Here is a 15,049-nt window from a genome sequence, read left to right as displayed (position 1 = left end):
ATTTAAGCATGTTCCAGACCAATGAAGTTCAGATAAACTTTGAATAAACATCTAAATGTCTGGGCGCTTATTTAAAAACAAAATAAATCTCTAACCCTCTTGAGGCCTTTGTGTTAATAAGGACTATTCCTAGAGTGGTTATGGGATGAAATCATCTATAACAAGAGGAGTTATAAAGCAGTAGCTATAAAATTTCTTAGTAGAGGGGGAAGTTGTTGGGTCTTTCTCAGGCCACCGTCTCTTCGTCGTGGTTTCTAAATCATTACCTTATGCCAGCCTTCACTACAACAGAAACTCAATTCTGCATGACTTTTAAAAGAGATATAGAAGAGAACCTGTCAGAAACAATTATTGGGGTTGAGAGGAGTGAATATCTGATTTTAGTAGGAAAAAATATTTATGTAAAGGAAAAAAGACTATAAGAATTTAATAGATTTAGTGCTGCAATAAAGAATGATTATACAAGACTGATGTCTGCAAAATCTGGTCAAAACATGTCGTCCATCTTCCTTAGTAGACCCTGTCTCCATACAAATGCTTAGTAAAAAGTCAAATCACATGAAAGGAAGGATTTTACTGTACTTCTGCTAAATCAGCTTTATGAGCCATTTGCTCAGCTTGTCCTGTGCCTTGTCAGGTGTGTCCTATGTTTACCATACTTGTCAGCATTTGTTCTCACCTTTCACTCAGTCGTACCTTTTAATGCATTGACAGCTTCCTTCATCAAATTTAATGGCCTCTTCCAGACAAAGGGATAAGTGACTGATCAGATCTTCTTATTTGCAATAACCCTAAGGAACCAATTTCTTAGCAGTCCCTCAGGTAGTTAAAAGCATGTCCCAGGCCTGTAAATGAGGGCAATGCAGAAATCATGAGGTATTTGTCATGCCCATGGAGCAGAGGCCTGCACACAGGGGTGACCTTTCATTGAAAAACTCCACATCCAGCTCTCATGCTCTTTATCTTCCCTTTATTTTTTTTAACACAAATTGGTGATTTTTTTGCAAGTTAATAACTCATATTTTCTTGAAGACTGTCCTAAGATCTAATTACTGTAATGTTAAAAAGACAGCAGTCTTCCAAATATTTTGCCAACATATGCATTGAGAAACACTTCAGACTTAAGCTGTGTGGTATTTTATTTCTAGAGCACAAGAAAAGCTCCAATTTCCTGACAGTGAAACATAGAATCAGATCTCTACCACTGCATTAAGTGGCCATTTGTTGTTTTATGCTCCCTAATTCTTCTCACAACCTGTCAAATGTGTCCTAGAGGAATCATACCCTTTTCCCTACTCTCCACCCACAGAATTTACATAAAATTGACATCATCCAGTTTCAGGATGGGCTGAGCAAAGTGCCGTTATGTCTCTAATGATAAAAACTCAAGTCATCGCTTCCCAATCTTTGTCCACAGTGTGGTTCATAAAAAAAAATAATATTAGCATGCCACATTGAGATAAAAAATGAAGCTACTCATGGCCAGAGATGACTAACCTGGGTCTCTGGCTGCTCAGGTCCTGCCTGACTACACTGTAAGGCAGAAGAGATTTGATACCCCAGCACACATACAACTCATTCAAGACATACCAGTATTATTACAGTATTATTACAGTGCTTAGGCACAACAACTGAGGCGCTAGGTTAACAGAGGCATTCATAAAACAAATCAAACCAATTCAAGATGATGATATTTGGTTGCTGTTTGGGCTACAGGGAAAGCAGAGTATCTACTTTCCTATGGATGTCCTGTGATGATGATGTGAGCCTGGAAAAACCAGACTACTCTGTGGGACCAAAAGATGGTGACCTCATGTGAATGCATCTGTGCCGCATGAAAAGGAGACACACCTTAGAACATTTCATTTACATTAGCCCCCAAAAATGACATTTTGCACTTAAGTCACTTTCTGTGATGTACAATTGAAGTTGTAACAGAACAGATAAATTTCTGTGCATATCATAATATCTGTTCATCTGTTGTCTCCCTAGCTGGACTATAAATTTGTTCAGGAAGGAGGTATATATTAGCCAAATTTATATGCTGAGAAAAGCATACGGCCCGTATGATGATGTACTCCATCAGGATACAGGTTTGTTAAAATGAATGTAAGAATGCACATTTCTAATTAAAAACTATGAATGGAATGGAATCAAGATTTGGCCTGTTATAATCCATAGACTGCTGAATGGCTTTATAAGCAAGGCCTTGGAAAATAACATATGGAGGAAAACAGAATGAGTTAAACGACTTCACTTAAAATTGTATTTGCCAAATTTATTTTTCGGTCATTCAGATCTGCAGACCTTTTCCATCCAGTCAAATGGCCTTCAGGTTAAAGCAAACAAACAAATAACAGCAACAGAAATGCTAAAACTGTTATCTTTCAGTTCTATTTTCTGGTAATTACTTATTCTATTCCCTTTCCCTAAATTATAGAATCTAACTGCATCCTTTTTAATTTTTTCCTCTCCTGAAAGAGGAATCAATTCTTATTTCTAAATCTTGAACATGATGGGCAGATGGTCATGATAACAAAACAAACATGCACAAATCGAGCTGGATGTATCTAATATTTAGACCTTATCTCTTAGCAAATCTCCATGAGTGATCTATAGTAAAATTATCGTTAAGTTTGCTTTGGCAATTTTGAAGTTTATTCAAAGGTAAATCAGGGTAAATTAGAACTGATTTTCTTTCACAAACAATATATTGAAGCTCAACTGAGAATTTAGGAGTAGGGGTTCAGACTGGAAGACTCATGGTGTTTTGAGCAAAGCATGATGTCATTTACAATGCTCTGAATATGTCAATTAGATGGCAGAGTAAAAGGGAAAAATATGAGATAACTTTTCAACATGGAGATCCATAAGCTGAGCCCCCATAACTTTTCTCTTAGACATGCACCAGGCATCCCTGAATTGTCTTAGAGTGGTTCCCACTGGAAAAGAGTTTAAGGCCCTTAGGTTTCCCTTCTTCAGTAAAGAGGTCTCAAGCCATGGACTGTCATCTTCTAGTCATCACTCATCCACTTGAAAAGAAAATCCCATGCTGGGTTAGTTAATGGGTAAGAAGTCTCTGCTTCAATTGCAAAGAAACCTCAAGGAAGGCTTTCCCTCCTCTGCTTCCCACCTTACAAAGAACACCATGGCACTGTGAAAGGAATATTAGATAGGCAGTGAAGAGCTCTAACTTCCAGTCTCTTCCATATCAAACTGGCTAAAACACCTTCCTTCCATCTTTCTTTTAAACTCTCTTAACCTCAGTTTATGTATTGATAAAACAAGGGTGTGCCTCAAATCTATTTTTCCGTAGTTCAATGATTCAATAGCAAAGGGGCTGGGAACATCTGAGACCACACTATACATCATTATTTATTTCTGGAATGTTGACAAGCCTCCTAGTTGGGGTTCACTTTAATTCTGTACCAGTACATTCCATGTGTCCACTTATATGAGGGATATGCTCCTGTTAGAGGCATGAAGTAGTGACAGAATCAGGGGAAAAGTATGTGATTTTATTAACTTATGCATATATAAGGATCCTAATTACCTATTTATTATAGAATTTATTTGCCAGGTCCTGGTACAACATCTCCCAACTTCTCATTAAATTATTTTTGTGTACTATGAAATTAATGGAATTAATCAAAACCTAGGACCAGCAATCAAATGGTTACCAGATTCTAAGAAGAATTTCTTCTCATAAGCTTGATAGAAATAGATTGAAAAAATAATAATACTGCCCACTTAGCCTATATATGGCTGAAAGTAGTAGAAAATCCTTCATCCTTACCACACTCTCAATCCTTTGAATCAGAAAGGCAATAGCTGAACTAAACAAAAAATGCAGGGATGCGTCTTGCTTTTTGAGATTGATAGAGTACTTCTATCGCATACCATCTTGACTATCTCCTCCTTTACATCTCTTTCATAAGAGGCTGAAAACCCAAAGAGTAACAGGGTAAGAAGTTAGACACAATGTGTGTCAATGGCACATTGACAATGATGTGCAGATCTTGCCGTTGAAGAGCTAGCTATCCAGAGGAACAGAGAAAGGAAGAGTTCTGATGATGTGATTATGCTTTTTTCATACTAACTTTGTCCAGAGTTAGAAAGCACAGCAGGGAGGGTTCAGGAGCCCCCATCTATTTGACAAACACTGTTAAACTCTAGAGTTTAAGTATGGGTAATTAATCTTGGAGCATATCATCCATTTATGGATGGTAAAAGATGACACAACCTACACTCAAAAGAAAAGTGAATAAGACCAAGAATAGACATACATACTCTTTGATGGCAAATTAAGACTGCCATATGTTATTTGAGAAAGAATAAAAATAAAATATGTACTTGAGGATAATGGAAAAATTGATGAGGAGAAGAAAATATAAAAAGATTAGCAAAACTCTGAAAATTACTAACTGAAGGAACCCAAACCAATAAAAAATGTTAGAGAATTTTATTCAATCCCAGTAGGAAACAAGAAAATATAATAACTGCTATGTGACAAATGCATAAAACTATAGAGAGACAGATTGAAATGAAAATACTATGAGAAGAGAATAAGGAGAAATTAGGAGATATTAAAGAGAATGGGGTGAGAAGAGATTGCAAAAAAACCCAAAAAATGCAATATTTAAAAATGGGAAAGAATAGTCTCCTCAGCAAGTTGGGAAAACTGGACAGCGACGTGCAAAAGAATGAAACTGGACTTGTATCTTATATCACAAAAAGAAACTCAGACTGGATTAAAGACTTGAACATAAGACCTGAAACCATAAACGTCCTAGAATAAAACATAAAGAGTATGCTCCTTGACATTGGTCTTGACCATATGTCTTGGATATGACACCAAAAGCAAGTGCAATAAAAGTAAAAATAAATAAGTGAAACTACATCAAACTAAAAAGCTTCTGCACAGCAAAGAAAACCATCAACAAGATGAAAAGGCAACCTATGTAATGGGAGAAAATATTTGCAAATCATATATCTGATAAAGAGTTAATACTCAAAATAGGTAAAGAATTCATACAACTCAATAGCAAAAATCAAAAAATGGGCAGAGGTACTGAAAAAACATTTTTCCACAGAAGACATACAAATGGCCAACAGGTACATGAGAAGGTGCTCAATACCACTAATCATCAGGAAAATGCATGCAAATCAAATCCACAATAGGCTATCACCTCACACCTGGCTATCATCAAAAAGCAAGAGATAACAAGCATTGATGACAATGTGGTGAAAAGGCAACCCTTGCACACTGTTGGTGGGAAGTAAATTGGTGTAGCTATTATGGAAAATGATATGGAGGTTCCTCAAAAAAATTAAAATAGAACTACTATATGATCCACCAATCCTATTTCTGGGTATGTACCCAAAGGAAATGAAAATAGAATCTCAAAGAGATATCTGTACTCCCACGCTTATTGCAACATTATTCACTGTAGCCAAGCTGTGGAAACAAACTAAGTGTCCATCAGCAGATGAATGAATAAAGATATGATATATATACAATGGAATATCATTCTGCCTTAAAAAAAGGAAGGAAATCCTGCCATTTGTGACAACGTGGATGAATCTTATGGGCATTACACTAAGTGAAATACATCAAATAGAGAAAGACAACTACTGTATGATATCAGTTACATGTGGATATCACTTACATGTGGAATCCAAACTCATAGAAGCAGAGACTAGAAAGGCTGGGAGGGTTGAGGGAAAGGGAAGGATGTTGGTCAAAGAGTCCAAACTTTCAGCTCTAAGATGAATAAGTTCTGGGGATTTAATGTGCAGCATAGTGATTATAGCTAATAATACTGTATTGTATACTTGAGAGTTGCTAAGAGAGTAGACCTTAAATATTCTCACCATAAAAAAAGAATGGTAATTATGTGACATGATGCAGGTGTTAGCTAGCGCTATGGTAATAATCATTCTGAAACACATAAGTGTATCAGAGCAACATATTGTATACCTTAAACTTATCTACTGTCATATGTGGATTATATCTCAGTAAAGCTGAAAAAATCAATATTCAGATAAAATGAGTATTGGAGTCTAAATTTGTTTTGTAAAAATTTGAATCAGTGAAATGGAGGACAAAATTGAAAAGTCCTTCCAAACTACAGAGGAAAAAACCAAAATGCTTAGATTTTGAAGATTAAGAAAAACTTCTCAAGCATCCAGGATGATATAAAATTATAAGCTGTCAATAAAGAAACAAAAATTAGTGGAGTTTTTTTTCTTGTTCTCGACCCCACCCTATGAATCTCTTCATCTGACTGTGGTTCCTGTGCTTTAATATCCTCAGTAATAAACCACTCAACTGGCATGTGGCTGACAGGGTCTTGGTTCTCTGGCCTGGTGTCAGGCCTGAGCCTCTGAGGTGGGAGAGTCAAGGTCAGGATATTGGACCACCAGAAACCGCCCAGCCCCACATAATAACAATCGGCGAGAGCTCTCCCAGATGCTAAGACCCAGCTCCACCAAACAGCCAGCAAGCTGCAGTGCTGGATGCCCCATGCCAAACAAATAGCAAGACAGGAACACAACCCCATCATTAGTGGAGAGGCTGCCTAAAATCATACTAAGTTCACAGACACACCACCGGACGCAGCCCTGCCCACCAGAAAGACAAGATCCAGCCCTACCACCAGAACACAGGCACCAGTCCCCTCCACCAGGAAGACGACACAAGCCACTACCCAACCTTACACACTGGGGGCAGACACCAAAAACGATGGGAACTATGAACCTGCAGCCTGTGAAAAGGAGACCCCAAACACAGTAAGTTAAGCAAAATGAGAAGACAGAGAAATATGCAGCAGATGAAGGAGCAAGGTAAAAACCCACCAGACCAGACAAATGAAGCGGAAATAGGCAGTCTACCTGAAAAAGAATTCAGAATAATGATAGTAAAGATCCAAAATCTTGGGAAAAGAATGGAGAAAATACAAGAAACATTTAACAAGGACGTAGAAGAACTAAAGAGCAAACAAACAATGATGAACAACACAATAAATGAAATGAAAAATCCTCTGGAAGGAATCAATAGCAGAAAAACTGAGGCAGAAGAACAGATAAGTGACCTAGAAGATAAAACAGTGGAAATAACTACCACGGAGCAGAATAAAGAAAAAAAGAATGAAAAGAATTGAGAACAGTCTCAGAGACCTCTTGGACAACATTAAATGCAACAACATTCGAATTTTAGGGGTCCCAGAAGAAGATGAGAAAAAGAAAGGGTCTGAGAAAATAATTGAAGAGATTACAGTCAAAAACTACCCTAACATGGGAAAGGAAATAGTCAATCAAGTCCACAAGCGCAGCAGAGAGTCCCATACAGGATAAATCCAAGGAGAAACACACCAAGACACATATTAATCAAACTATCAAAAATTAAATACAGGGCTTCCCTAGTGGTGCAGTGGTTGAGAGTCCGTCTGCCGATGCAGGGGGACACAGGTTCGTGCCCTGGTCTGGGAAGATCCCACATGCCACAGAGCGGCGAGGCCCATGAGCCATGGCCGCTGAGCCTGCGTGTCCGGAGCCTGTGCTCTACAACGGGAGAGGCCACAACAGTGAGAGGCCCACATACCACAAAAATAAATAAATAAATAAATAAATACAAAGAAAAAAATATTAAAAGCATCAAGGGGAAAGCAACAAATAACACACAAGGGAATCCCCATAAGGATGACACCTGATCTTTCAGCAGAAATTCTGCAAGCCAGAAGGGAGTAGCAGGACATATTTAAAGTGATGAAAGGGAAAAACCTACAACAAAGAGTACTCTACCCAACAAGGATCTCATTCAGATTTGACAGAGAAATTAAAAGCTTTACAGACAAGCAAAAGCTAAGAGAATACAGCACCACCAAACCAGCTTTACAACAAATGCTAAAGGAACTTCTCTAGGCAGGAAACACAAGAGAAGGAAAAGATCTACAATAACAAACCCAAAACAATAAAGAAAATGGTAATAGAAACATACATATCCATAACTACCTTAAATGTAAATGGATTAAATGCCTCAACCAAAAGACATAGACTAGCTGAATACAAAAACAAGATACAAAAACAAGACCTGTATATATGCTCTCTACAAGAGACCCACTTCAGACCTAGGGACACATACAGACTGAAAGTGAGGGGATGGAAAAATATGCAAATGGAAATCAAAAGAAAGTTGGAGTAGTAATTCTCATATCAGACAAAATAGACTTTAAAACAAAGACTGTTACAAGAGACAAAGAAGGACACTACATAATGATCAAGGGATCAATCCAAGAAGAAGATATAGCAATTGTAAATATTTATGCACCCAACATAGGAGCACCTCAATACATAAGGCAAATGCTAACAGCCATAAAAGGGGAAATTGACAGTAACACAATCATAGCAGGGGACTTTAACACCCCACGTTCACCAACGGACAGATCATCTCCAATGGAAATAAATAAGGAAATACAAGCTTTAAATGACGCATTACAAAAGATGGACTTAATAAATATTAATAGGACATTCCATCCAAAAACAACAGAATACACTTTCTTCTCAAGTGCTCATGGAATATTCTCCAGGATAGATCATATCTTGGATCACAAATCAAGCCTTGGTAAATTTAAGAAAATTGAAATTGTATCAAGTATCTTTTCTGACCACAACACTATGAGACTAGATGTCAATTACAGGTAAAAATCTGTAAAAAGTACAAACACATGGAGGCTAAACAATTCACTACTAAATAACCAAGAAATCACTGAAGAAATCAAAGAGGAACTCAAAAAGTACCTAGAAACAAATGACAATGAAAACATAATTACCCAAAACCTATGGGATGCAGCAAAAGTAGTTCTAAGAGGGAAGTTTATAGCAATAAAATCCTACCTCAAGAAACAAGAAATATCTCAAATAAACAACCTAACCTTACACATAAAGCAGCTAGGGAAAGAAGAACAAAAAAACCCCAAAGTTAGCAGAAGGAAAGAAATCATAAAGATCAGATCAGAAATAAATGAAAAAGAAATGAAAGATCAATAAAACAAAAAGCTGGTTCTTTGAGAAGATAAATAAAAGTGATAAACCACTAGCCAGACTCATCAAGGAAAAAAAAAGGGTGGGGGGAAGGGAGAAGGCTCAAATCAACAGATTTAGAAATGAAAAAGGAGAAGTAACAACTGACCCTGCAGAAATACAAAGAATCATGAGGGATTACTACAAGCAGCCATATGACAATAAAATGGACAACCTGGAAAAAATGGAAAAATTCTTAGAAAAGCACAACCTTCTGAGACTGAACCAGGAAGAACTAAACAAACCAATCACAAGCACTGAAATTGAAACTGTGATTAAAAATCTTCCAACAAACAAAAGCCCAGGACCAGGTGGCTTCACAGGCAAATTCTATCAAACATTTAGAGAAGAGCTAACCCCTATCCTTCTCAAACTCTTCCAAAATATAGCAGAGGGAGGAACACTCCCTAACTCATTCTACGAGGCCACCATCACCCTGATACCAAAACCAGACAAAGATGTCACACAAAAAAAGAAAACTACAAACCAATATCACTGATGAACATAGACACAAAAATCCTACACAAAATACTATCTAATAGAATCCAACAGCACATTAAAAGGATCATACACCATGATCAAGTGGGGTTTATCCCAGGAATGCAAGGATTCTTCAATATACTCAAATCAAACAATGTGATACACCATATTAACAAACTGAAGGATAAAAGACATATGACAATCTCAATAGCTGCAGAAAAAGCTTTCGACAAAGTTCAACACCCATTTGTGATAAAAACTCTCCAGAAAGTAGGCATAGAGGGAACTTACATCAACATAGTAAAGGCCATATATGACAAACCAACAGCCAACATCATTCGCAATAGTGAAACCATTTCCTCTAAAATCAGGAACAAGACAAGGATGCCCACTCTCACCACTATTATTCAATAGGCGGTTGAGAGTCCGCCTGCCGATGCAGGGGACACGAGTTCGTGCCCCGGTCCGGGAAGATCCCACATGCCGTGGAGCGGCTGGGCCCGTGAGCCATGGCTGCTGAGCCTGCGCGTCTGGAGCCTGTGCTCCGCAACGGGAGAGGCCACAACAGTGAGAGGCTCGCATATCGCAAAAAAAAAAAAAAAAAAAATTATCTGGAAAGGAGGATTCCAGGTATAAACACTTGAGTACATAATGAAAATATAGAATTATGTGACATGCAAACTGCCATTAGACTTCCTAGTTCACCCTGCAATGAAGTTTGAAGCTGGCAGTCTCATGCACATGTCCAACGCTTCCAATTACTTTTTACGCCCCCGTTCATAATCATGACCAGAGATCCTGGAATTACCATCTTAGTAGAGCTTTTCCTATGTAAGATAGAGACCAAACCAACCAAAAAGAATAAAATAAATTTTGAAGGAATGGAAATTATGCAGGAATATTTTTAAGATAGTTCTTTTAAAAATAACTATTTTTGATGTTAGCCGAGAGATAAGATACTAAATTATATCCATGAAGCAAGATGCACAACCTCCAAGAAATGTTTAGAGAACAAAAACAAGCTCTTAAAATGTAAAGCACCATAGAAAAAATATTTTAAAATAAAATATATAAACAAAACAGCATAAAATTTAAAAAATTCTTATATTTAAAAATAAGTAAATAATATAAGGTTAAGGAAATTATCCTAGAACGTAGAGCAAAAGGACACAGAGATTAGAAAAAATCAAGAGGAAGACAAGAAAATTGGGATGAGGTTCAACACCTGAATAGGGGTTGCAAAGTAAGCAAGGGAATGTAGAAAAACAGCGTGATGTGAGGGAGAAAATCATTAATAAAATAATTTAATGCCACAATATCGAAGGACATGAGTTTGAAATGGAAGTTTCCACTTAGTCTCCAACACAATACAATCAAGCAGAGCAAAGCAAAGCACATCACTGTAAAACTGTACAAAAATGCAGACAAGTACTTAATAGCTTACAGAGAAAAAAGAAAAAAACAACTAGCAAACAAAAAAGCGGTCTCATTTAAAGGATCAATAATCCAAATGGCTTCTACACTCTACCATCACCACCAGGAACTAACAACAATGCAGCAATACTCTCAACATACAGAAGGAAATTTATTTCCATTCTAGATTCCTATACTCATTCAAAATATCAGTCAAATAGAGGAAGATCAGAATACAGTAAAGACATGCTGAGCCTTAAATTATCTTTGAAAGGTCTTACCTTCCTCTCCCAATAAGCATCAGCAGGATGGTCTGCCAAAATGAAGTTGAGCACAAAAGAGAAATACAAGAGCAATGGTAAACATGGATTCAAAACAGGAAGAAAGCTATGGGAAGAGAATGCCCTGGAGGATTCTGAAGAGGGTAGCAAGTCCAATTTCACGGCAAAGCCTCCCGCTCTTTTCATATGTGCCAACATTCAAGCACATGGAAGGCAATAGTCCTCATTGTCATTGAGATTCATACTGGTGATGGCCTATATCTGAGATTAAATGGTGGAGAATAAAGAATGTTCCTAACGTGAATTGTTGCAGTGATGCCTGCTATCTCTCTTTTAACCAACAACTTGGCAAACCTTTTGATCCCGAAAGACTACAACACAGAAGAACACACAAATCTTCCTTTTGAATGAAATTCTAATATTGCACACTTCATCAAATCTAAGAGCTGTCAATTGCAATTTGCAGTTCATATAAGGAGGAAGGATAAACCACCAAGACTGAGAATCTAACTGATGACACACACATACAGCTGAGTCACCAAATTGCTACATCCTCGCTAAAGGGTAAGTGAAAAGTAAACCAACTAGGCAGAGAAATAGCAGGAAAACTAGCTTGTCTCAAACTTGACACTAGTGGGAGAGAGAAAAATAATCTCCTCCTGAAATCTGAACCACAAGCCAGTACTCATGCAAGGTTTGTGAATTGAGTTCACATCATTCATGTGGTTCAAAAAACTGAAGAGTTTTAACCTAGATAATTTAACTTGGAGTAGTTGCAGGTTGGTAGCACCTCAGGTGACTGGCAGAAGCGAATATAAGTCCTCTCCAGAAGAACTCAGTTTTAAGAACGCTTGATTGTAAGATACACCCCAATTTCACACCTAAAAAATGTGCACCTTAGAACCCATGACATGGTGCATAAATGGTTAAAAAGTTGATGGTTCCATCTAGTGAGAGGAATGAGCTAGTTTACTTAAGAGAGAGAGCATGTGAAGTACTCCTCTTTTCCCCTTTATTACTTTTCTGTGCTACTTTAACAAATTACCACCAATTTAGGGGTTTAAAACAACACAGGCTTATTATCCTACAATATTGTAGGTCAGAAGTCTGAGAAGGGTCTCACTGAGTTAAGAGCAAGGTGTCAGGAGGGCTGCTTACCTTTCAGCAGGCTCTAGGGGAGAATCTGTTTCCTTGCCTTTTCCAGCTTGTAAAGGCCACATGTATTCCTTGGCTTGTGGCCCCCTTTCTCCATCTTCAAAGACAGTAACATCACATCTCTCTGACATTCCAAGTCTCTAACTCTAGCCAAGAAGTGCTCCCCAGTTTAAGGATTTATGTGATTAGATCAGGCCCATTCCTTAACCTTAGTCACATCTGAAAAGTTCCTTTTTCCATGTAAAGTTGCATATTCAGAGGTTTGCTTTTTTTTAATAAATTTATTTATTTTTACTTATTAACTTTTGGCTGCTTTTTGGTTCTTTGTTGCTATGCGCAGCTTTCTCTAGTTGCAGCGAGCAGGGGCCACTTTTCGTTGCTTTGCACGGGCTTCTCATTGCCGTGGCTTCTCTTGTTGCAGATTCTTAACCACTGCGCCACCAGGGAAGCCCATTCACAGATTTTTGAGATAAGGATGTGGACATCTTTTCGGGAGGTAGAGGAGGGACAATTATTCTGCCTACATTGTTGTTTCCTTTGAGTTCTATAATGTGTGATGTATTACCTACTCAAGAATGGAAAAAATAAAATACATTCTTTAAAAAATAAATTATAAATGCCCACTGATCTTGCAATTCCAGTTCTTGGATTTTATAGATATATTAGCCATATATATGGGAGTGTATACAAGGTTATTCACTGCAAAATTGTAATATCAAAAGATTGAAAAGAACCTAAGGTACATCCGTGGAATGGTGAATAAATTGTGCCTGCATACAAAACAGAATTCTATTTAAAAGAATGAAGAAACTCATTATGTACTGATGTGGAACAATCTATAAGGTTTATTTTAAGTAAAAAAAAACAAGGCCCAGAATAGTGTGTGTGCAAAATACTGTATGTCTGTACATTGGCTTATATAGTCATAATTTATCTCTGAAAAGATACACAAGAAATTGATAACAAGGGAAATTGATAACCATGCATTAACAAGGGAAAACTGGATCCAGAAGGTAGTATTAAGAGGAAGGCTCTTTCTTCACTGGCTACCACTGTGTACCTTTAAGATTTTGTGCCATTTGAATGCATCACTCATTTAAAATATTTTAATTTAAAATTAAAAATGAACACTCAGATTAATCTTTTTTTGTTTGTTTGTTTTTTTTTTTTTGCGGTACGCGGGCCTCTCACTGTTGTGGCCTCTCCCGTTGCAGAGCACAGGCTCCGGACGCGCAGGCTCAGCGGCCATGGCTCACAGGCCCAGCCGCTCCACAGCATGTGGGATCTTCCCGGACCGGGGCACGAACCCGCATCCCCTGCATCGGCAGACGGACTCTCAACCACTGCGCCACCCAGGGAAGCCCCAGATTAATCTTTAAAACAAAATCCAACTATCAATTATTTAAAATAACTATATTTTGAAAATAAATACAAATCATTACCAAGAAAAGCACACTAGTATATTTATGAGGTTAAAAAAATAAAAACACGAGGCAGTATTAAATCAGACAAAGTAGAATTTAAGGCCAAATTCCAAAATCTAGAATAAAAGAGTTATTTTATGTTGTTTAAGGGCACAATCCTCAAAAAAAAATTGTGAATCAGGAAGCAATGTGTCAAGTAACAACAAATTGTATATGTGCATTTATGCATCATACCGGTCCTTATCCATGAAACAAAAAGAATTTTAAAATAAGGAAAAATTGACAGTAGTACTCTTGGTTGAGAGAGGTCTGAAATATCTAAAGCATTGTAGAGCAAATAAAAAGTCAAATATAAACTTAAAAACTTATAAGAAATTGATAAGATTTATTTTACAAACACACAAGTTCGAGAGTGTTCTTACTCTCTGGTGTAAGAACTTCACAAACCCGACAGCCCTCGGAAAGCTACCACCTCTGTTGAAGTCAGGATATTCGGTGGACAACTAGGTCTATTTACTTCCTAATTTCCCTTTCCCTGCCCTCTAATTTTATAACACATTAAGCTCAAATTTAGGTCTCAGAAAAATTGAAGAATACTATATAGTATGTAACTGCAGGGTCACTCATAAATGTCAACACCATAAACATTGAATAAGAGAATGCCAAGAATCTGGTGAATATGGACAGTACAGTATATGCACAGATAGAAAATACACATGGAGGACAGAAAAGTAATCTCAAATAAATGACCTAAAGTGGAATTCGCACAGGCTTTCTCCTCTGGCCACAATGCAATAAATGACAAAACCAAAACTAAATAAATAAAGGAGAAAACTAAAGCTAAAACCTAAAAGTGAGAATACTTTTAGGAAACTTAAGGGGACTGGGCCCAGCTGGTCTTAAAGACAAAGCCATAGTTTTAAAATCTTTCATGATTAAAAGAGAAAGAATGAACATATGTATACCAGCAATCAATTTTAGAAATTTTAAAAGAAACAATGAGCAATCTTCAGGGAAGTAGGACAATAGAAATAATGAATTAAAGAAAATATTGGTAAATTGTAAAGCAGAAATATGTATAAATCTAAAGTGTTGATTCTTAAAAAAATAAACTAATAAAATGCCAAATATGATCAAGAAAGAAAATCCAAATGAAAATGAGAAAAAGGTGTATATATTTATATTGTCAAGTAAGAATGAATAAATAGACCATGA

The sequence above is a fragment of the Grampus griseus genome, assembly GCF_964374135.1.
Source record: "Grampus griseus genome assembly, chromosome: 4".
NCBI lineage: Eukaryota > Metazoa > Chordata > Mammalia > Artiodactyla > Delphinidae > Grampus > Grampus griseus.
Note: the sequence above shows the minus strand (reverse complement) of the source record.